The 21239-nt window shown below is 53.9% G+C and overlaps 1 protein-coding gene, 1 non-coding gene and 1 pseudogene across 6 annotated transcripts in view; all 3 read right to left on the bottom strand.

Moving 5' to 3' along the window:
- Positions 1-21239, bottom strand: part of LOC144764418 (uncharacterized) — a 109829-nt gene that overhangs the window by 71617 nt on the left and 16973 nt on the right. The window lies entirely within an intron of this gene.
- Positions 14882-15035, bottom strand: LOC144779684 (5.8S ribosomal RNA). Its single transcript, XR_013600709.1, has one exon. It is a non-coding gene; the product is annotated as a 5.8S ribosomal RNA (ribosomal RNA).
- On the bottom strand, positions 15605-17376 carry LOC144781564 (18S ribosomal RNA; annotated as a pseudogene).

Here is a 21239-nt window from a genome sequence, read left to right on the forward strand (position 1 = left end):
CCTTGCTAGGTCCGGTAACGACTCATGCATCATGTTGTCCCCAGCGGTTACCTATTCTGATGACGGCATTCGTTGAGACTTCACCACTACGAGTAGGTGGCAGTGGAGTAAGAGATGAAAGCAGCACCACACAGGTACAACCTTCTGTGAGCATTGCTGATCCTGACATCGGTGATAGCAATCATTCTCACATATGCACAATTTCGGCATTTTCAAACTTGGTTGAACTTTCACCTGATGTTGTAGACCAATTTTTTGCAAGCCTGTCTGATAAGTTGTTCTCCCCTGAACAATGAGAATAACCTTTTAAAAAACAACGAGCACACAGCGTTCCCTGAACTCTGAATTCGGCCTTCAGTTTGATAAACACAGCTACTGAAAACATTTGGAACTATTTTTTTACCCTGAAAGAGAAATTATTTTTTTTTCACTTCCAAAATATTTACCCTTTTTCTGGCACATAGTACTCTGCTTAAAGTAGAACTATTCTTAGAGAACAGAGTTTCTATTTTAGGAACTCTAGAGACAATATTTTACCTCAGCCTCTAGCACATGTACAGCATTTGTATAAATATGTGATGGAGTGGTCTCAAACTTCTCTTCTGTATTCAGAGCCATTTCATGTGTAATATTCGCAATTCATTCAGCTGATATATATATGCATTTAACTGAATGATGACACTGCTTGAAAAGCGTACAGTACCAATACTCATTTTCGTGTATTTACCATATACCATTTCAAATGCGAATTATGTATTTTGGGATGGGTTGGAAAACACACATGCATCGTTATATGTTTAATATTGCTTAGTTTTAGTAATGATGGACATTAGAACGTGGAGTGGGTGTTGTGAATCTATCTAGGACCCTAATTCGATATTCCCAATTTAGGCCCTTATGTGGTTATAATAAATAATATCCTTATAAAGGCATATGAATCATATCCATATTTAGTAATAGCCCATGCAGTCCAAATACCGCAAGGCTACTCCCCTAGACTCCTAGAAAGTACAACGCGTTCTTTAAACAAACCAAGCCTCCAGCAGCCCGGGAAATCCCCCTGCTCTTGTTTTGATTTGCACAAGAACTCCTAGAGTCCAGAAAGAACTGTTAGTTCTTAGTGACGTCTTATGTCCAACCTTACGTCAAACCCGGCACCTTTCAGGTATAAATATACCAACGTTGCCTTAAGCAAGCACACGGTGGTTTGGAGCAGAGTGGCTATCTACTTGCCCGGAAGCCCAGCTGATGCGAGAGCAGAAGGAAGCCGCCCCTCCCTTTTGACGCACTGAGAAAGACGCTGTCTTTTTCTCCAGCCGAGAAAATCCAGCTCCGGTGTTTCCAGTCACCCTTGCTGGGATATCGAGTCCTGAGAGAGAGATACAAGACCTCCTACATTCTATTACCAAGGTACGGAGCTGACTAAACCCTAAAGAGAATTCTTGATTCAGATTCCTTGGCAAAAACCAACTTAACTTAAACTGCTACTTACTTACTCCTTCCCACGTATTAGGTTTAGGTCAGGTACACCGGGGTAGGCGTATTTAGAAGCACCAGTTGAGTACGTTAGTCAATGTTTTTATGTATGTATATATTTTATCCATTTTAAAGTATCATATGGCTAAGAAACCATATCAATGCTTTTACAGTATTATTTCATAATACTCCTTTTACTGTACTTTATGATAAGTATTGCAATTGTGGCAATTCATTTCTCTTGCATGAGAAAGAAGACTGCTCAATAAATAACACCTTTTATTGAAAACACCCGTCACTCTATTTCTCTGCACTCTGGTGAAACTAAGTACGCACATTTGACTGAGTGAAATAACCGTCTATTGTTTTCACACGACTCTAGAGATACACTCTTTATTCTGAGGGAGCAAAGTTGTCATGTTTATGCGGTTGTCAGAAACTAATCCCTTCTTGTCTAAATCAAGAGAGTTAACTCTTTCCTGAACATTCGAGAAAGCTTCTAGTGACCTCTGAGCTAGCTGGCAAAACTAATTAAGTCTAATATAGTCAGTAGAGACCTAGTCGACCTCAGTCCTACGTCTACACTGCTGTTTATATTATTCCAATGCACAGAGCCTATTGGGAATATAGGAACTACACTACAATACAGGCATAGAAATCAAAACCTTATTTAGGCATAGCCCATGCAAACCAAATACAGGCATGGCTACTTCCACCCATACCAAACGTTACAACGATTTCTTGGAAAATCGGCTTAAGCAGTCAGGGAATTCCCCTTGCTTGAATATTGATTTCTCCATAAACTCAGTTAGTTTTACAATGAACAACTATTCCCAAGGGGTTCATTATGACGTTCTTATGCCTGACTTTACATCAAACTATGGCATTCCTAAACACCTTCAAGGTATAAATATACCTTCACTTGCTATAGCCAACTACAGTGATTCGGAGCAGTTCGACTATCTACTTGCCCGACGCAGCTCGCTACAGCAAGTGCCGAAGGAAGCCGACTATCCAGCTGACGCACTGATCAAGAGGATGCCCTTCTCCTGCCGAGAATCCAGCTCCCCTTGCGGGTTGTTGGGAAATCGAGACTGAGATACCAGACCTCCTTCATTTTAACCAAGGTATGGAGCTGAATAAAACCTAGAGAAACCTTTGGTATATTCTTGGCAAAGAAAACTAAAACCTATGCTACACAATACTTACTTCTTCCCACGTACTAGACTTAGGTTAGGTACATTGGGGTAGACGTATTTTAGAAGCACCAGTTGAGTATTTTAGTCTATGTTATTTTTGTATGTATTTTTATATGGCTTAGAAACCATACAATGCTCTTATAGTATTATTTCATATCACTGTTTACGCTGTACGCATTATACTTTGCAGTCTGCCTAACGATTGTACCAGTTCACTTCTCTTTCACGAGTAAGAAGACTGTTCCATAAACCTTTTTATTGAAAACGCCTGTCTCTCTATTTCTCTGCAACTCTGTAGAAACTAAACATGCATGATTGACTGAGTGAAATACTTATCTATTGTTTTCGCGACTCTGAGAGATATATTCCTATTCTTGGGAAACAAAGTTGTCATGTTTATGCGGTTGTCAGAAACGAATCCCTTCTTGTGAATTCGAGAATGTTTCTAGTGACCTCTGAGTTAGCTGGCACTCACTGTTAAGTCTAATATGTTCGATAGAGACCTAGTCGACCTCAGTCCTCCGTCTAATCTATAGGATATATTATTCCAATGCACTGAGCCTATTGGGAAAATAGGAACTACACTACAGGGCAGAGGGGGAGAGAGGGAGGCAGAGGGGAGAGAGGGAGGTAGACGTGAGAGAGGGAGGCAGAGGAGAGAGGACAACAGAGGAGAGAGGGAGGTAGAGGACAGAGAGCCGGAGGCAGTGGGGGAGAGAAGGAGGTAGAGGGGGAGAGAATGAGGCAGAGAGAAGAGATGAGGAACAGGGGAGAGAGGGGGTGAGAGAGAAGAGAGGGAGGCAGAGGGGAGAGAGGGAACAGAGGTGTTGGACTTGGCCCTTCTGGCAGGTTCACCCCTAAACTTTTTGCTTTTAAAGGTGACCTGGTGATGGTGATTTTTGGTTTCTGCGCACTTTCACGGTGTCCCAGTGGAAAGTGCGTGCGCACTCTGAGTGCGTGTGTGAGATAGGCCTGCCCTCCCATAGGAATGCATGGGGAATGTATGTGTCCCTGGTAGTTCCTGATGCGTGGGGTCTGCAGGCCAGAGTTTTGTATGTGCGAACTCGTGAGATTGAATGCTGCGCAATGATGTATGCGGCGTGAATGTGTCTAGTGTGGAAGTGCCTCTTCTAGACATGAGTGTGCATGTGCAGTGAGCGTGCTGGAGTGTGATTGGCTGGAGCTGGCTGGTGAGCCTGGCTCCAGGAGTCTGGGTGGGTCTGCCCGGTGGTGAGTGTTGAGATTAGCATGTGTGATGTGAGGGAGTGGTGCACCTGGGACCTGAATAGGGCTGGGCTTTCCCCCCACAATGCTGGCTCCGGCCTCTGTGGTGCGACTGATGACCCTAGCCTGGAAAGGGTGGCTGGGCAAAACAAAGTACTCCAAAACCAGCTGCGACTGGTTTCTCCCCCACCCTGCACCCTGAGACAAAGGATTTTAATGTATAAAAAGGGTCTGTGTCCCCTTGCAATTTGTTCTCTCTTCCTGGATCCTGTTGCTGAGGGGGGGGGCTGCTGCTGGGCGCCAGGAGGACCGCCACTGGGAATTGCCTCCCTGCCTTGGAGGACCCTGTGAGCTGGCTCTGGGCCCAGCCTTGCCCCCTGCCAGTGCCTACCTAAGAACTTTCCTGAAGCTCTACCTTGCTGATAGCGCTTGGGAACGCTTCATCTTTCCATTAGCGCTGGGAGCGCTTCTATTTTTGAGCCCCTAGCGCTCCGAGCGCTTTATTTTCACATTTGCGGCTGCCCACGCCGCTTGTGGCCGTGTTCCGGCCTCTTGAGTCCCCTGGCAGGTGCACAGCCCGCCAGGGACCTTGCCGCTATTTTTGTGGAACTTGCTTTATATTTAATTCACGGGAGCCCACCCCGTATTGCCACCAGTTAATGGAAATCGCCGCCGGCCCGCGACCAGGAAGTCAGGCAGGCCGGAGGTGGGACTGCGGGACACCCCCGTGACGTAATTCCCCGGGACACACTCTGATTGGCTGCCGGCCCGGGACCTGACCGGCAAGCAGGAAAGCGGAAGCCGCGGCGCGAGGAGCAGGGCGGCTGCAGGTAGAGGCGGGGCTCCGGTGTCTGAGGAGAGCCCCGCGCTGCCTAAAAGAGGAGCCATGCCGACATCCCTCCCCCGGAGCTCCCAACAGCGAGGGAGAGCCCCAGACGACAGCTGAGAAGTGTTCAGGGACGGGACCGGCCGAGTGGCCCTACGGTGCCGGTGAGTGGATCTGGCCGGGATGAGAGGGTGCAAGGCCAAAGCCCCGTGGTGCTAATTTGGGGAAGAGGGGGAGGCGTCGGGGCACATTGCCGGTGCCCGCCCCCCCCAGGGTTATTTGCCGCAGACAGGGCATCCCTCCAGAGCCTGAGAGGCTCCGACCTGGGGCATTGTCGCTTGAGCCCTGAGGCCCCACCCAGGCGGCCCATTGGTTTGCAAGCCCAGAGGGGCTCAGGGGGCCTTACGTAGTTACTGAGCCCGGAGAGGCTCTAAGCGGTCCAGTTGTTGACGAACTCCCCGAGAGGCTCGTGGTGGCATATTTGTCTAGGGCCCCCGTGGCTCTGGAAGGCCACATCTGTTCTCGAGTGCCCCGAGTGGGTCTCCAACGTGTGGGGCATATTTGTTTTAGAGCCTACAAGGCTCAGGGGACATTCAGTGATTACGAGTCCCCAGAGGGGGGACTCCAACTCCGGGGATCTTGTGATCAGAGTCCACGAGGGACTCCCACGAAGCAGCCTTTCTTCAGGGCCCACGTGGCTCACACCTCATTTTGGGGGCACAGTTGTTTATTTCAGAGCCCATTGTTTCCACAGCTGCCCAGCACTTAGTGGGCAGCTGCTCCGTTTAGGCCCCTGACTTTGGGACACAGGGCGTCCTAGCCCCCACAAGGCCAGTTGGCCTGGGTACAGTCACAGGTGGTGACTTATGTGATTTCTGCGCAATTGTCTTTTTCCTACAGCGCTGAATGTATGGTTATGCATGCTGATACTTAGGTGGTTATTTTTCTCCTAGTACAGGGGTTGCTAGTGAGGTCCTGGTTCCCTGCGTGACATTTTCCTAAGGTGGTTAGGTTTGCTTAGGTGGTACCTACCGGTTACCAGTGGTTACTGGTTGTGTGCTTTATGTTCTATTTTGTGCTAGAGTGATTATTATTATATGTGCTATGTGCTAATTATTATTATACCTACAAGTACTAAGTCCAAAAGTGCATATTCCTGACAGTGGTCCAGGTGGCCCTGCCTTGTACATATCCCCTGTAAATTCTGCCCGTGCCTGTTGGCACATTGTAATGTGTGTGTTTTTATCTAATGTGTTTTGGTAATACAAAGGCTATTTTTATACATAACCTTGTGTGGAGTTTCCTTGGTGGTGGGCCTTGGGTGTTGTTGCTGGGTGCATGCGCAAACGCTTAACTCACATTGCCTCCGAGTTTAGCCTTACTGCTCGAGTCACGTTACCAAGGGGGTGAGCAGGGGTTATCTTGGTGTGTAACTCCCTTGCCCTGACGTGGAAGTGGTGGTCTCTGACTGACTTTGGCACAAGCCCTGGCCAGGCAGGGATCCCATTTCTAACATTGGCGGCAGCGGAAAGGATAAGGATTTGCGTTTGCGCTGTACCGCAGTGGCAACTGGCCGCACTTCAGAACTCTGCATTTTAGATGACCACATTTTGGGGATTATTGTTTCTAAATTGTTCTTAATGTCATTTCTTTGGAAATGTGTTTCTTGTGCACTGTGAGTTAGGTGTAACTAGCTCTGGGTGGTTTTCTATCCCCTAAGTGCAGTTTGAATTTTCTGGATTCACCAGAGGGTGGGATCCAGTGGTAGCAGCGTAATAGTGTCCAGTACATTTGTTCCTCGCCCCGCGCCCAGAGTTTGGTACCTGTGTCACGTGTGGTCAGGTTGAGAAATCAGGGGTGGTAGAAACTGCCTTACCAGTCCAGGGGGGGGGGGGGGTTGTGTGTGGATGAATGGTGTGTGGCACTAGACAAGTGAGTGTGAGTTCTCTGGGATAGGGAGCTCGCTGAATTCTTTGTAAATGTTGTACTCTTGCTTCAGCTCTGACAGCTAAGTCCCCTGTGTTGCACGTGGCTGACACCCAGCCCCAACTTAGGGGTAACCTAATCCAATGGCAGAAGGATGACTGGGAGCGTGAGCACAGTGAGGAGAGGGCCCGGGTCTCACACCATGAGGGTGGTGGGTCTGAGGAGAGCCCTGAAGAGTCTGAAGCAGAGGAAGAAAATGATAGTACAGGGACACCAGCAGAGAGTGAAGACCCCATAGATAGGGATCCCCTTGCTGGGTCCAGTGTAGGAGGTAGTGCCTCATCCCTTTTCCTGTCCCCAGAGGAGTGGGAAGATAGGAGGAAAGAAAGGGAGCACCAGCTGGCTTTAGAAAAGCTCAGGCTAGAGCATGTCCAGGCTATGGCACAGCTGGGCGTTAGAAAGCAACAGCTAGAGACTCAGAGGGTCTTAGCGCAGGAGAGGATAGAGGAGGCTGAGAGGACCTTCACCAGAGAGAAATTACCTCTGGAGGGTAGACTATCCCCTGTGCGCAGTTTTAATTTTCTGGACTGCCCAGGGCTGGTTGAGTCCAGTGGTGGCAGCTATATAGAGCCCAGTGCGAGCAGTCCCACTACCAGTTCCCCCAGTCTGGTACCTGTTTCCCAAGAGGAGGAGTTAAGTTTGAAGTTCAGGGACAGTAAGAAACTGTCTCACCAGTCTTGGGAAGATTTTGAGGAGGAATGTTGTGGGACACTGTTTGATTGGGTACAGGTTCACAAAGAAGATGATTTTGACGTATTGTTCGGAATGATTGTCAAAGAGCACCTGCTCAGTTGTTGTTCACCAGGGTTGCGCCATCACCTGTTGGGGTGTGGATTGTCTGAGGCATGTGAGCTTGCAGATGAAGCAGACCGCTGGGAGAGTGCCAGAGGTTCTTTAGAGTCATTAGTGAGTGATGCCAAAAGTAGTAGGCCAGGTATCTTCCAGCCCAGCGTGGTGGAAGAGGCTCAGTGTAGCCCAGATAGGTACCAGTATAGTGAGAGGGGTGGAGAGGCTTACTACCTGGCTCAGTGGAGCAGGAGTCAGTGGGTGGCTGAGAGTCCTCAGATGCCCGAAGCCCTATCTCAGAACCTGGGTAGTTTCATGAGGGAACACCAGGTTGGGGACCTAGGCTGTCCTGTTAGTCCACTTGAGGAGGATCTCCCAGAGTCTAGGGAACCTGGAGCATCTGTAACTAGAGCTCCAGGGATTCCAGTGTCCGGCAGTGCTACTCCAGTTGGGAGGGCACAGGAGTCCGAAGTGAGGAGTGATTGGGGGATGAGTTCCCCAGTGGAAGAACCAGTGGGTCAGGGACTATCCAGTTGGGCTAGGTTCCTGTGTAGTGACCAGGGTGACACCACTTCTGTTCTGGGGGATCTTCGCGCACTGTCAGATGGACAGGGGACGGGAGATCTGCGCCAGACAGACAGTCACACAACACTTGAGTCATGTGTCAGCCTCAGGGGGATGGCGTGTGAATCCCCAGAAGTCGTGGAGTGCAAGGCAGTTATTCCTCCAAAGGTTCTAGACCAGAGGTTGGAAGGCCAGGTTCAGGATCTGCCTGACCTGGAGGGAAGGACGACTGTAACCAGTGTCCCGACCGGTCCTTCTTCCAGAGGTACCGCACCTGTTGGTAGGGAGCAGGACTCTGGAAGTGGATGCAGAGGGTGGGAGAGCCCACCTCTGACCCCGGTGCAACCTGAGGGGTTAAACCCTGGGTTGGAATGGTGTTCTAGGTGTACCCCTCGCCGGAGGAGGAGGAACCCTAGGAGAAGAGGTAGGGGGAGGAGAGCCTTCCCTGAGACTCCAGGTCCACCTAAGGATGTAGACCCTATGCTGGAGAACCAGTGGCAGTCTAGTCCTGTCTTGCAGACAGGAAGAGTGGAGAATGGCTACTATGTGCCAGGGGTTACTACCCCCCGCTCTGCGAATAGGCAAGGACCAGTGGCACCTGGATGGCCCAGGGCCTGGTCCTGGCCGCGGACAGCTTGGGAGTACCAGTGGGGTAGCCCAGTTGTTCCAGACAGTGGTTTTGGAAGGAATCCCATGGGTTCACCGCAGCGTAGAACAGGAAGATGTCCCTGCAGTGGCGGGCCCGCATCCGTGTTCTTTCGCCCCAAGCAGGGAAATCCATCACGGTGGTGATTGGTCTCCCCTGCGTTTTGGCTGGAAGGGGGTTGTGTTGGACTTGGCCCTTCTGGCAGGTTCACCCCTAAACTTTTGCTTTTAATGGTGACCTGGTGATGGTGATTTTTGGTTTCTGCGCACTTTCACTGTGTCCCAGTGGAAAGTGAGTGCGCACTCTGAGTGCGTGTGTGTGATAGGCCTGCCCTCCCATAGGAATGCATGGGGAATGTATGTGTCCCTGGTAGTTCCTGATGCGTGGGGTGTGCACGCCCGAGTTTGGCATGTGCGAACTCGTGAGATTGAATGCTGCGCAATGATGTATGCGACGTGAATGTGTCTAGTGTGGAAGTGCCACTTCTAGACATGAGTGTGCGTGTGAAGTGAGCGTGCTGGCGTGTGATTGGCTGGAGCTGGCTGGTGATCCTGGCTCCAGGAGTCTGGGTGGGTCTGCCCTGTGGTGAGTGTTGAGATTAGCATGTGTGATGTGAGGGAGTGGTGCACCTGGGACCTGAATAGGGCTGGGCTTTCCCCCCACACAATGCTGGCTCCGCCCCTGTGGTGCGACTGATGACCCTAGCCTGCCTGGTGAATGGAAAGGGTGGCTGGAGAAAACAAAGTACTCCAAAACCAGCTGCGACTGGTTTCTCCCCCACCCTGCACCCTGAGACAAAGGATTTTAATATACAAAAAGGGGCTGTGTCCCCTTGCAATTTGTTCTCTCTTCCTGGATCCTGTTGCTGAGGGGGGCTGCTGCTGGGCACCACGAGGACTGCCACTGAGGATTGCCTCCCTGCCTTGGAGGACCCTGTGAGCTGGCGCGAGGAGCAGGGCGGCTGCAGGTACAGGCGGGGCTCCGGTGTCTGAGGAGAGCCCCGCGCTGCCTTAAAGAGGAGCCAGGCCGACGTCCCTCCCCCGAAGCTCCCAACAGTGAGGGAGAGCCCCAGAGGACAGCCGAGAAGTGTTCAGGGACGGGACCGGCTGAGTGGCCCTAAGGTGCCAGTGAGTGGATCTGGCCGGGAGAAGAGGGTGCGAGGCCAAAGCCCCGTAGTGGTAGTTTGGGGGAGAGGGGGAGGCGTCAGGGCACATTGCCGGTGCCCCCCCCAGGGTTATTGCCGCAGACGGGGCATCCCTCCAGAGCCTGAGAGGCTCTGACCTGGGGCATTATCGCTTGAGCCCCGAGGCCCCACTCAGGCAGCCCATTGGTTTGCAAGCCCAGAGGGGCTCAGGGGGCATTACGTAGTTACTGAGCCCGGAGAGGCTCCAAGCGGTCCAGTTGTTGACGAGCCCCGAGAGGCTCATGGGGGCATATTTGTCTAGGGCCCCCGTGGCTCTGGAAGGCCACATCTGTTCTTGAGTGCCCCGAGTGGGACTCCAACGTGTGGGGCATATTTGTTTTAGAGCCTACAAGGCTCAGGGGACATTCAGTGATTACGAGTCCCCAGAGGGGGGACTCCAACCCCGGGGATCTTGTGATCAGAGTCCACAAGGGACTCCCACGAAGCAGCCTTTCTTCAGGGTCCACGTGGCTCACACCTCGTTTTGGGGGCACAGTTATTTATTTCAGAGCCCCCTTGTTTCCACAGCTGCCCAGCACTTAGTGGGCAGCTGCTCCGTTTAGGCCCCTGACTTTGGGACACAGGACGTCCTAGCCCCCACAAGGCCAGTTGGCCTGGATACAGTCACAGGTGGTGACTTATGTGATTTCTGCGCAATTGTCTTTTACCTACACCGCTGAATGTATGGTTATGCATCATGTGTTTTCCTTCCCTACATCTCTGAATGTTGTGATGCATCATGTGTAATGTGTTCTTGCCTAGACCCCTAAATGTATGGTGATACTTAGGTGGTTGTTTTTCTCCTAGTACAGTGGTTGTTAGTGAGGTCCTGGTTCCCTGCGTGACATTTTCCTAAGGTGGTTAGGGTTGCGTAGGTGGTACTTACCGGTTACCAGTGGTTACTGGTTGTGTGCTTTTTGTTCTATTTTGTGCCACAGTGATTATTATTATATGTGCTATGTGCTAATTATTATTGATACAAGTACTAAGTCCAAAAGTGCTGATTCCTGACAGTGGTCCAGGTGGCCCTGTCTTGGACACATCCCCTGTAAATTCTGCCCGTGCCTGTTGGCACATTGTAAAGTGTGTGTTTTTATCTAATGTGTTTTGCTGTAATACAAAGGCTATTTTTATACATAACCTTGTGTGGAGTTTCCTTGGTGGTGGGCCTTGGGTGTTGTTGCTGGGTGCATGCGCAAACGCTTAACTCACATTGCCTCCGAGTTTAGCCTTCCTGCTCGAGTCACGTTACCAAGGGGTTGAGCAGTGGTTATCTTGGAGTGTAACTCCCTTGCCCTGACTAAGGGTGGTGGTCTCTGACTGACTTTGGTGCAAGCCCTGGCCAGCCAGGGATCCCATTTCTAACAAGAGGAGAGAGAGGGAAGGAGAAGGAGAGAGGGAGGCAGAGATGAGAGAGGGGTGAAGGGTCGGGGCAGAAAGGAGAGAGGGAGGCAGAGAAAGGGAGGCAGAGTGAAAGAGAGGGAGGCAGAGGGGGATAAGGGGAGGCAGAGTGGAGGGGGAGGAGGGGATGGGCAGGGGGAGGGGGAGAGGGGGAGGCAGAGGGGTAGAGAGTGAGGCAGAGGGGACAGAGGGAGGCAAATGGGAGAGAAAGAGAGAGAGAGACAGGCAGAGGTGAGAAAATGAGGCAGAGGGAAGAGGGAGGTAGGGGAGAGAGAGGCAGAGTGGAGGCAGAGAGGAGAGAGGGAGGCAGAGGGGAGAGAGGGAGGCAGAGGGGAGAAAGGGAGTGAGAGAGAGCGGGAGAGAGGGGGCAAAGGGGAGAGGAGGCAGGAGGCAGAGAGAAAGGCAGAGGGGATATAGGGAGAGAGGGGGCAGAGGGAAGAGAGGGGGGAGAGAGGCGGGCAGAGGTGATAGAGGGAGGCAGAGGGGAGAGAGGGAGAGAGAGAGAGTGGGAGATAGGGAGAGGCAGGGGTGAGGGAGAGGGAGAGGGATGCAGAGGGGAGAAGGGTAGGCAGAGGGGAGAGAGGGGGCAGAGGTGAGAGAGGGAGGCAGAGGGGAGAGAGGGAGAGAGAGAGAGTGGGAGAGAGGTGGAGGCAGGGGTGAGGGAGAGGGAGAGGGATGCAGAGGGGAGAAGGGGGCAGAGGTGAGAGAGGGAGGCAGAGGGGAGAGAGGGGGCAGAGGGAAGAGTGGGAGGCAGAGGGGAGAAAGGGAGTGAGAGAGAGCGGGAGAGAGGGGGCAAAGGGGAGAGGAGGCAGAAGGAAGAGAGAAAGGCAGAGGGGATATAGGGAGAGAGGGGACAGAGGGGAGAGCTGGAGGCAGAGGAAAGAGAGAGAGGGAGGGAGGCAGACAGGGTGAAAGGGAGGCAGAGGGAAGGAAGGGGGAAGAAGGAAGAGAGGGAGGCAGAGGGAAGGAAGAGGGAAGAAAGGGAGGCAGAGGGAAGAAAGGGAGGGAGAGGGAAGGGATGGGGCAGAGGGGAGTGAGTGAGGCAGAGAGAGACAGGCAGAGGGAGAGAGAGGAGGCAGAGGGAAGGGACGGGGCAGAGGAGAGAGAAGGAGGCAGAGGGGGAGAGGGAGGCAGGGGCAGAGGGAGTGAGAGGGGATAGAGGGGGGGAGCAGAGGGAAGGGACAGGCGTTGGCACCCGAACAGCTGTCGCATTTATAGCAATATAGCCCAGTTTCACCGGTCTCAAGCCTAAGATCCGCCAGAAGCTGGGGAGGGGTTGTGAATGTGAAGAAAGATATCTACAAAATGTTGTATGTTAAACAGTGTGAGGCACTCAAATGTGCTCATGGGAGAACCTGTACCACTTCCTGTCTGGTCATGGGTTGTGATGCCACTTCCTGTGATGCCACTTCCTGTTAGGTCATAGTTTGTGATGCCACTTCCTGTGATTCCACATCCTGTGAGGTCATAGGTTGTGATACTACTTCCTGTGATGTCACGTGCACATTGCCTAACTAGGTTCGTCCCCCCATTTCTTTATTTGGACTTGATTATATGGCAGACTGGCTTCAGGGAGCACCTCTGGACATGAGGAATGGCCAGGACAGTGGGGGCACATGTGTCCAGTGTCCCCCAGGAGAACACCCATGGCTTTGCTTCCATTACTGGAGGCTACCCTGCTCCTGCCCAGCGCTGCCCAGCTTGTCACTGAAACTTGGCAAAAGTCCTCACCTCAGAAAGTTCAAAACATACAGCTCTGGGGTGTGAATCAGATGTGCTGCAGGATAAGAAGCATCAAAGAAACAGGCACACCTTTAGTAAGACAGACACCCCCAATATGGAGACATAGGATGTACAGCAATAAATAACCACATAAGACTTGTTTGTGGGAAAACATTTTGCTGCAGGTTTATTTCATACAAGAATTATGCCAACATGGTGGGTTAATTTATGGGCGATCCAGGGGCAGAGAATACCCCTATGTACCATTCAGCCTCCGGATCACCCTGTAACTCTGCCACAGCTCCGGATATGGCAGCCATCACATCCTGAGCACCTCCACCAAGGCAAGCTTACTTACAACCCGCAGTCTCTAAGGCTTCGCCCAGGTCCAACAAGAACAGGTCCATGCCCAACTGGGACAGGTGGACACCATCATCATCTAAATACCCTGTGGTGTTGGCATGTAGAAGTCCATGTCTAATGAAGCCAAAACCCTCGGTTCCGTGAACTTGTGCATGGTGCCGTTTACCCTTCTACGTGAAAGTTTGATGGCCTCCCCTGACCTGGCCCCATGCCATACCTTCCTCGGGGTGATCTCCGACCACCATTACTCATAGTGTCCCATGAGATTACTAATCTCACCCATTGTGACCTTCATAGCCTGTAAAAGGCCCTTCTACCCATGCATGTCAGATTGTTGCCCTCACGGTGAATGACCAAAATGTCAGGATGGGGTCTGCGGCCTGTAAGTCTATGCCACAGCTTCTTGAGCAAGCTATGCCATCGCATACCCGGGAATCCCAACCAGACTATCTGAGTGATGGAGAACTCATGCCTCCTACTCCTGCTTTCTGCCCATTGTGCCACCCTAGCGATGCCTGAATGGCCGATCACCCACACCTTGGCTCCTGGCGAAATAACTCCAGAACTCCCGGGCCACCGACCTTCCCGCTGTGTTGAATCCTCCGGGCGGACTGCAGGGACCCCACCCGTTTACCTCTCGACATTTTCACGCACTCTTGAACTCTCTCTTCAAAGTTCTTTTCAACTTTTCTTTATGGTACTTGTTGGCTATCGGTCTCGCGCCCATATTTAGCCTTAGATGGAGTTTACCACCCGCTTTGGGCTGCATTCCCAAACAACCCGACTCTGAGAAGACCAAATCCCGTCGCGCCCGGGGCTGCTACCAGACTAACACCATCCGCGGGGTGAGCATCGATCAGAAGGACTTGGGCCCCTGAGCGACGCCGGGGAGTCGGTCTTCTGTACGCCACATTTCCCTAGCTCGCCGCCGGGCAGGGATTAATCGCTGGGCTCTTTCCTCTTCACTCGCCTTTACTGGGGGAATCCTGCTTAGTTTCTTTTCCTCTGCTTAGTAATATACTTAAATTCAGCGGGTCGCCACGTCTGGGCAGAGGTCGTAGTCGGAAAGCGCCGAAGCGCAGGGGGGAGCTGGGGGACACCAGCCGCCACTGCTCTCGCAGGAGGGCCGCTGTCCCGGCAGTATGCCCTCTTGTCCCCAGATCGGCAGGGTGGGGGGTTCTACCCTCCCCGGGAAGCCAGCTGTGGAGGTGGGTGCCCGAGGCACGCATGCAGACAGTGGGACACTACAAACAGCCATGCGCAGCATGCAGCCAGGTGCCCCGGAAAGGGCCTGGGGCGGACCGGTCACCAGCCCTCTCCCCGACGCAGCACGGAGGAGAATCTAGGCATGCCGGCGGCATACCTCCATGACAGGACCGGATGAGGGACCCTGCTGTGGGCAATCAGGGGGTCTGACCTTGTGGGGGGATGAAGGGAAGTGGAGCTAAACCCTGCGAATGCCCCAGCCACATCCCGGGGAAGCCTTGGGGCGATTGACGATTGAGCGACCCTCAGACAGGCGTAGCCCCGGGAGGAACCCGGGGTCGCAAAGTGCGTTCGAAGTGTCGATGATCAATGTGTCCTGCAATTCACACTAATTCTTGCAGCTAGCTGCGTTCTTCTTCGACGCGTGAGCCGAATGATCCACCGCCCAGAGTCACAGGCAACTTTAAAAACATTTTACCTACCTGCGGGCACAGTAGAGGTGGGAGGAAGGTGTCTACCACCCGCCCCCCGCGAGGCAAGACGGGCCGAGTGCCCCGTTCAAGGCTTCCCCTCTGGGAGTCAGACTGCACCGTTGGGAGAAAATATGCATCACTAGGCGCTCGGCCCGGGAGTCCCCCCCCATCCTCCAGCAGGTGAGGAAGGGGGCTCCTGGAGTGACGGGAGCAGGCAGCCACGCAGCCACCGGTCCCTCCCGGAGTAACCGGGAGGGACCGCACGAGTCTTCAAATTTAGCCTGGCCGCACAGGACCCGGTCGAACCGGGTACCTGGCAACGAGGGAGGGTCGCCCCACCTGCACGTCAGCCGTCCGTCGCCAGGTGGCCCGAGCCGTGCTGGCTTGTTCAGCCCACCCCACCCTTGCCAGGGTCGGAGGCCCCAGAAGGGAAGAGCCTGGCGTCTCCCCATCCCACACACCTCCCACTGAGAGCAGACTGTGCTTGCTTGCAGAATGCAGCTGAGCGCTTTGGGCTGGCGCTGTCGGTCGCTCGGGCCGCTCCGCCGTCAATGATCCTTCTGCAGGTCACCTACGGAAATCTTGTTACGACTTTTACTTCCTCTAGATAGTCCAGTTTGAGTGTCTTCTCGGCGCTCCGCTAGGGCCGTTGCCGACCCCTGCGGGGCCGATCCGTGTACAAAGTGCAGGGACTTAATCAATGTGAGCTTATGACCCGCACTTACTGGGAATTCCTCATTCATGGGAAATAATTTCAATGCCCAATCCCTATCACGAAAGGGGTTTAGCTGGTTACTCGCACCTGTCGGCGAATGGTAGACACACGCTGATCCGTTCAGTGTAGCACGCAGGCAGCCCGGACATCTAAGGGCATCACAGACCTGTTATTCCTCGATCTTGTGTGGCTAAACACCACTTTTCCCTCTACGAAGTTGGACGCCGACCGCTGGGAGTCACTTAACTAGTTAGCATGGAGTAGTCTTGTTTGTTATCGGCATTATCCAGACAAATCGCTCCACCAACTAAGAACGGCCATGCAAAACCACCCACAGAATCGAGAAAGAGCTATCAATCTGTCAATCCTTTCCGTGTCCCGGCCGGTTGAGGTTTCCCGTGCTGAGTCAAATTAGGCCGCAGGCTCCACTCCTGGTGGTGCCCTTCCAACAATTCCTTTGAGATTCAGCTTTGCAACCATACACTCCCCGGAACCCAAAGACTTTGGTTTCCCAGAAGTTGCTTGGTGGGTCATGGGAATAACGCTGCTGGATCGCTAGTCAGCATTGTTTATGGTCGGAACTACAACAGTATCTGATAGACTTCAAACCTCTGACTTTCATTCTTGATTAATGAAAACATTCTTGGCAAATGTTTTCACTTGGCTCGTCTTGCGCTGGTCCAAAAATGTCACCTCTAGCGGCACAATACGAATGCCCCCGGCCGTCCCTCTTAATCATGGCCCCAGTTCTGAAAACCAATAAAATTGACCCAGAGTCCTATTCCATTATTCCTAGCTCAAGTATTCAGGTGACCGGCCTGCTTTGAACACTCTAATGTTTTCAAAGTAAACGCTTCGGACCCCCAGGACACCCAGTCAAGAGCACCAAGGGGGCGCCGAGAGACAAGGGCTGGGACAGGCAGTAGTTCGCCTTGCGGCGGACCAGCATCTCGATCCTAAGATCCAACTACGAGCTTTTTAACTGCAGCAACTTTAATATACGCTATTGGAGCTGGAATTACCATGGCTGCTGGCACCAGACTTGCCCTCCAATGGATCCTCGTTAAAGGATTTAAAGTGTACTCAGTCCAATTACAGGGCCTTGAAAGAGTCCTGTATTGTTATTTTTCGTCACTTCCTCCCCGAGTCGGGAGTGGGTAATTTGCGCACCTGCTACCTTCCTTAGATGTGGTAGCCGTTTCTCAGGCTCCCTCTCCGGAATTGAACCCTGATTCCCTGTTACCCATGGTCCCCATGGTAGGCACAGAAAGTACCATTGAAAGTTGATATGGCAGACATCAGAATGTATTGTCGCCGTCATGGGGACGTGCGATCGGCCCGAGGTTATTCAGAGCCACCAAAGCGGCTGGGCGAGCCCGGATTGGTCTTGGTCTGATAAATGCACCCATCCCGGGAGGTCAGCGCTCGTCGGCATGTATTAGCTCTAGAATTACAACAGTTATCCAAGTAACAGATGGAGCGATCAAAGGAACCATAACAGATTTAATGAGCCATTTGCAGTTTCACTGTACCGGCCGTGTGTACTTACACGTGCATGGCTTAATCTTTGAGACAAGCATATGCTATTTGCAGGATCAACCAGGTAACCACACCTGCTGACGGGGTGGGTTCAGCAGCCGCCTGCCCGTCTCTCCGTCTGGTAACCTTCGTACACCCCTCCCTCATCGGGAGCCTGCTAGGGGAAGGTGCCCGCCCGCCTGGGCGGGAGGGCTCGCCGGAGGGGTGTGGAGAGGTGCGGTTGACCGGGCACCGGTGGTCCCAGCAGTCTCCCCTGGAAGGGAGAGGCAGGCCGAGGCGCAGCTAGAGTGAGACGCAGGGGTACCGAAGCCTGGCTGCAGCAGCACCCCTCAGAAAAGCCATTCCGAGCTGCTGCGAAAATGCGCTCGGCGGAGAGGGGTGACGGTGTGGTGCACGGGGCCTACAGGACCTGCCGTGTAGCAGCGTCTGAGTGCCTGGCACCACCCGACCCCTTCCGCTCGGGTCGGACCACTGGGGGGCACGAGCTGCCGGGCCGCTCGGCCATTGCTCAGCTGGGTAGGGTGAAGGGACAGGCCCTCAAGTTGGACGGTCCAAGTGGGGAGGAAGCTCTTTGCCTGAAGCAACAGCTGAGACTGGCCAAGCAGTCCATCCCTAAATGGACCGAGAGCGCCCAATCGATCGGAGTGTGGCCGGGGCCTGCCCTGGCAGGCCGCCCTGCGCTGGGATGCCGGCTTTGCGTCCCTGCCTACTCCCGGGGCAAACAGGGTAGGAGGAAGGGCCCATCTGGAAGAGGCTCAAAGGCAGGTGTGGACCTGGCCCCCTGGGGCCCCGTAGGGCGGGCTCTGTCCTGCCTTCCCCTGTCTTGTAACTGCCAGCCCTGCCTGCTCCCGGAGCAAGCAGGCTCGGAGGAAAAGGCCCATCAGAGTGGCAGGATGGGAAACGGGGCCCAGGGCTGGAGCACCCGACCTGGGGCCCAGCGGGGCCCCTGGAGCCAGCCAGGGCTCCCGGACCCGGACGTGCAGCGGAAACCAACCCGTCCCCGCAGGACCCAGTCCCGTGCACGACGGAACTCCGTATCTGGCCTTTGACATAGTGGCAGCACTGGGGAAGGGGCCCAGGGCTGGAGCAACAGGGAAAGCCTTCCTGTCACCGCGAGTCCCCGTCCTGGCCACCCTGCCACATGGCAGGTCCAAGGACAGAGCCCGAGGTGTGGAGGCCTCTCTCCCCGGGGCCCTCAGGGGCCCTGGACCTACCTCCTGAACCCAGCCAAGTGAGGGAGGGGCTCCCCCGGTACGACGTAACCCCGTCTTGGGCCTTTTGGCATTGCAGCAGTCCGGGGGACTGGGTCCAGGGCTGGAGCACCTGACCCGGGGCTGCGGGACCCTGTCCCGGGGCAACCTGCCACACTGCAGGCATGAGGACAGAGCACGGTGTGGGAGAGCACCCTCGGAGTACCCTGTCCCTAGTAATCCAGAGGAAGGGTACGCCCCTTTCTGGTAACCCGTGCGAACCGCAAGGTTGGAGGGAGCCCCGGACTGTGGGGAGGTGTTGTCCGGGCACATCCCATCTGGTCCCCGACTGAGAACTGCCTGCCCAGGAGGTGTGTCCCGGCATACCCTCCCACTAGTAATCCAGAGGAAAGCTACCCCTCTTTCTGGTAACCTGTGCGCACCCGGAGACTGAGGGGAACCAAGGCGCGGATGTCCCCAACCTCCTGGAGCCCTTGCTGGGATCGGGGAGGCGAATGAGCCCCTATCGGGACTTCCAGGGCAGCCCAGCCATCTGGTCGCTCCATTGGAAAGCATTGCGTGCGACCAGATGGCCGAGGGGAAAAAGCGCGACCTTATGCGCGACCACATAGGAGGCCAATCTACCGACCCCGAACCTTCACCGGAGGGCTCCCACTTGCCCTTTGGAGGGCTTGGGGGCTCTGCACCAGGGACTCCTGTACCAGGCAGATGGACCCTTGGCAGGCCACAGGACGGGGGCTCCCACACCCCGGCCCGGTCACTGCTTCTCAACCCAGCCAGGCTGGGGAGATCTGGGAGCCTATCAGGGCACGAGGGACCCCCGTCCCGAGCACAGGAACCCTCAGCTGGCCGCAGGATGTCGGCTCCTGTTTCACAGATATTTTCCATAAGTCCGTGAAACTCCGCGTAGTGGCGCTACGCGAACTCTGTCCACCCCTAAGCTACATAGCGCGTCCCTTTTTAGGCAAGCCAAGCGCTGCGCGCATGCGCTGCTCTGGAAAAAGGTCTTTTGGAAACACTTCAGCTTTTCTTCAAGCTGGTGCATGTGGTGCTCACACGCTATTGGCCTTTGTGTCTCGCTTTCAAAATGGAAAGCACGCAATTGGCCAAATCCGTGTGAATGTCCTATCTTTTTGGGATATGTTTACTCTCAAAGCATTTTGCTCTCGGGAGCCAGCAGCGGTGCACAGGCTGCCATCTGTTTTGGGTCAGGTTACATCCTTTGAACGCCGCTCCTCGTCTCCGACTCCCTCCCGCTTCTTCACTCCAGACGCTTCCCTGGGAACGTGCGAGCGTGCGCTTCAAAACCATTTCAGCATGTCTGGCTGCAGTCGTGTGCGCACGCACACAGTCCCGATGTTATTCCACAGCGCCGAACTGTTGGCGCTAGCTTGTTTAAATTAAATGCCTAGCACAAATGGAGTCTGCATAAAACACCAGGCTAGGCCATTGCGCCGTTAGACCATATCCACTAACACAAGCTCGGCAGCTTCCAAATCTCATCAGGGCGTCTGGACACCCCCATCACCTGTCGGACATGAGCCACAGACGTGGCTGCCACGGGCAAAAAAAGTCTATTCCGGGAGTAATAGTGGCCCCCCTTGGGCGGACCTCACCAGGAAGACAAAACTCCTGCTCGAGGGGGCTTGAATGTGTATTTGGAATGAAGCTGAATTTTTAATTCAAATGTAACTTTATTTTAGATGCTTTTGTAACAAGCCCACTGTTTCTAAGCTGGCTGGCACGTAACTACTGCAGAGAGGGGAGAAGATGTTAACATCAGGTAAGGCCCCCAAACTACCCCCTCGGCTTGCCCCCTCCCTGCCCCCTCGGCCTGCCCCCTCACTGCCCCTCCCTGCCCCTCCCTGCCCCTCCCTGCCCCTCCCTGACCCTGCCTGCCCCTCCATGCCCCTTCCCTGACCCTGCCTGCACCTCCCTGCCCCTCCCTGCCCCCCCTGCCCCCTCCCTGCCCCCTCCCTGCCCCCTCCCTGCCCCTCCCTGCCCCTCCCTGCCCCTCCCTGCCCCCTCCCTGCCCCTCCCTGCCCCTCCCTGCCCCTGCCTGCCCCTCCATGCCCCTTCCCTGACCCTACCTGCACTTCCCTGCCCCTCCCTGCCCCACCCTGCCCCCTCCCTGCCCCCTCCTTGCCCCTCCCTGCCCCACCCTGCTCCTCCCTGCCCCCTCCCTGCCCGCTGCCACAAGGTCTATGCAAACTCTCATTGCTCTTCAGCTGGGCTTTGGTGACCACTGTCCGCACAAAGCAAAAGCGTGCTCCTTCTGAAACAAAAATCCAAAGTTATTCTAAAGAATTGTAGTACCTACGACCTTTTATTTCCATTGCATCTTCATGTTCGAAGAAATGAAGAATGCATGCAAGAGTGACATCATTATAATGCATTATTGGTATAAAAAGCTTACCATTACTAGAATTAAAAACACATATAGCGGTGGTGATGATGTTTACCAACAATTGTTTTTCACTAAAGTACACTTTTATGAAATTGGAATACAGAAACATAGCTGTCTCCAGTTCACAACCAAGTAAGAGGCAACATATCTCATGAAATATGCATTGGAGTTCTAATGTCCAAGTGGAAAGGTGTGGTGCAGCGGCCAGGTCAGCTGACTTCTGAGCACAGGGTTCACGGTTTCGATCCCCGATTCCGGCGGCAGCTCAGCTCAGCACCATGTGACTCTGGGCAATAGCTCACTTAATTTCCA

Source organism: Lissotriton helveticus, chromosome 1_1 (assembly GCF_964261635.1).
Source record: "Lissotriton helveticus chromosome 1_1, aLisHel1.1, whole genome shotgun sequence".
Classification (NCBI taxonomy): Eukaryota; Metazoa; Chordata; class Amphibia; order Caudata; family Salamandridae; genus Lissotriton; species Lissotriton helveticus.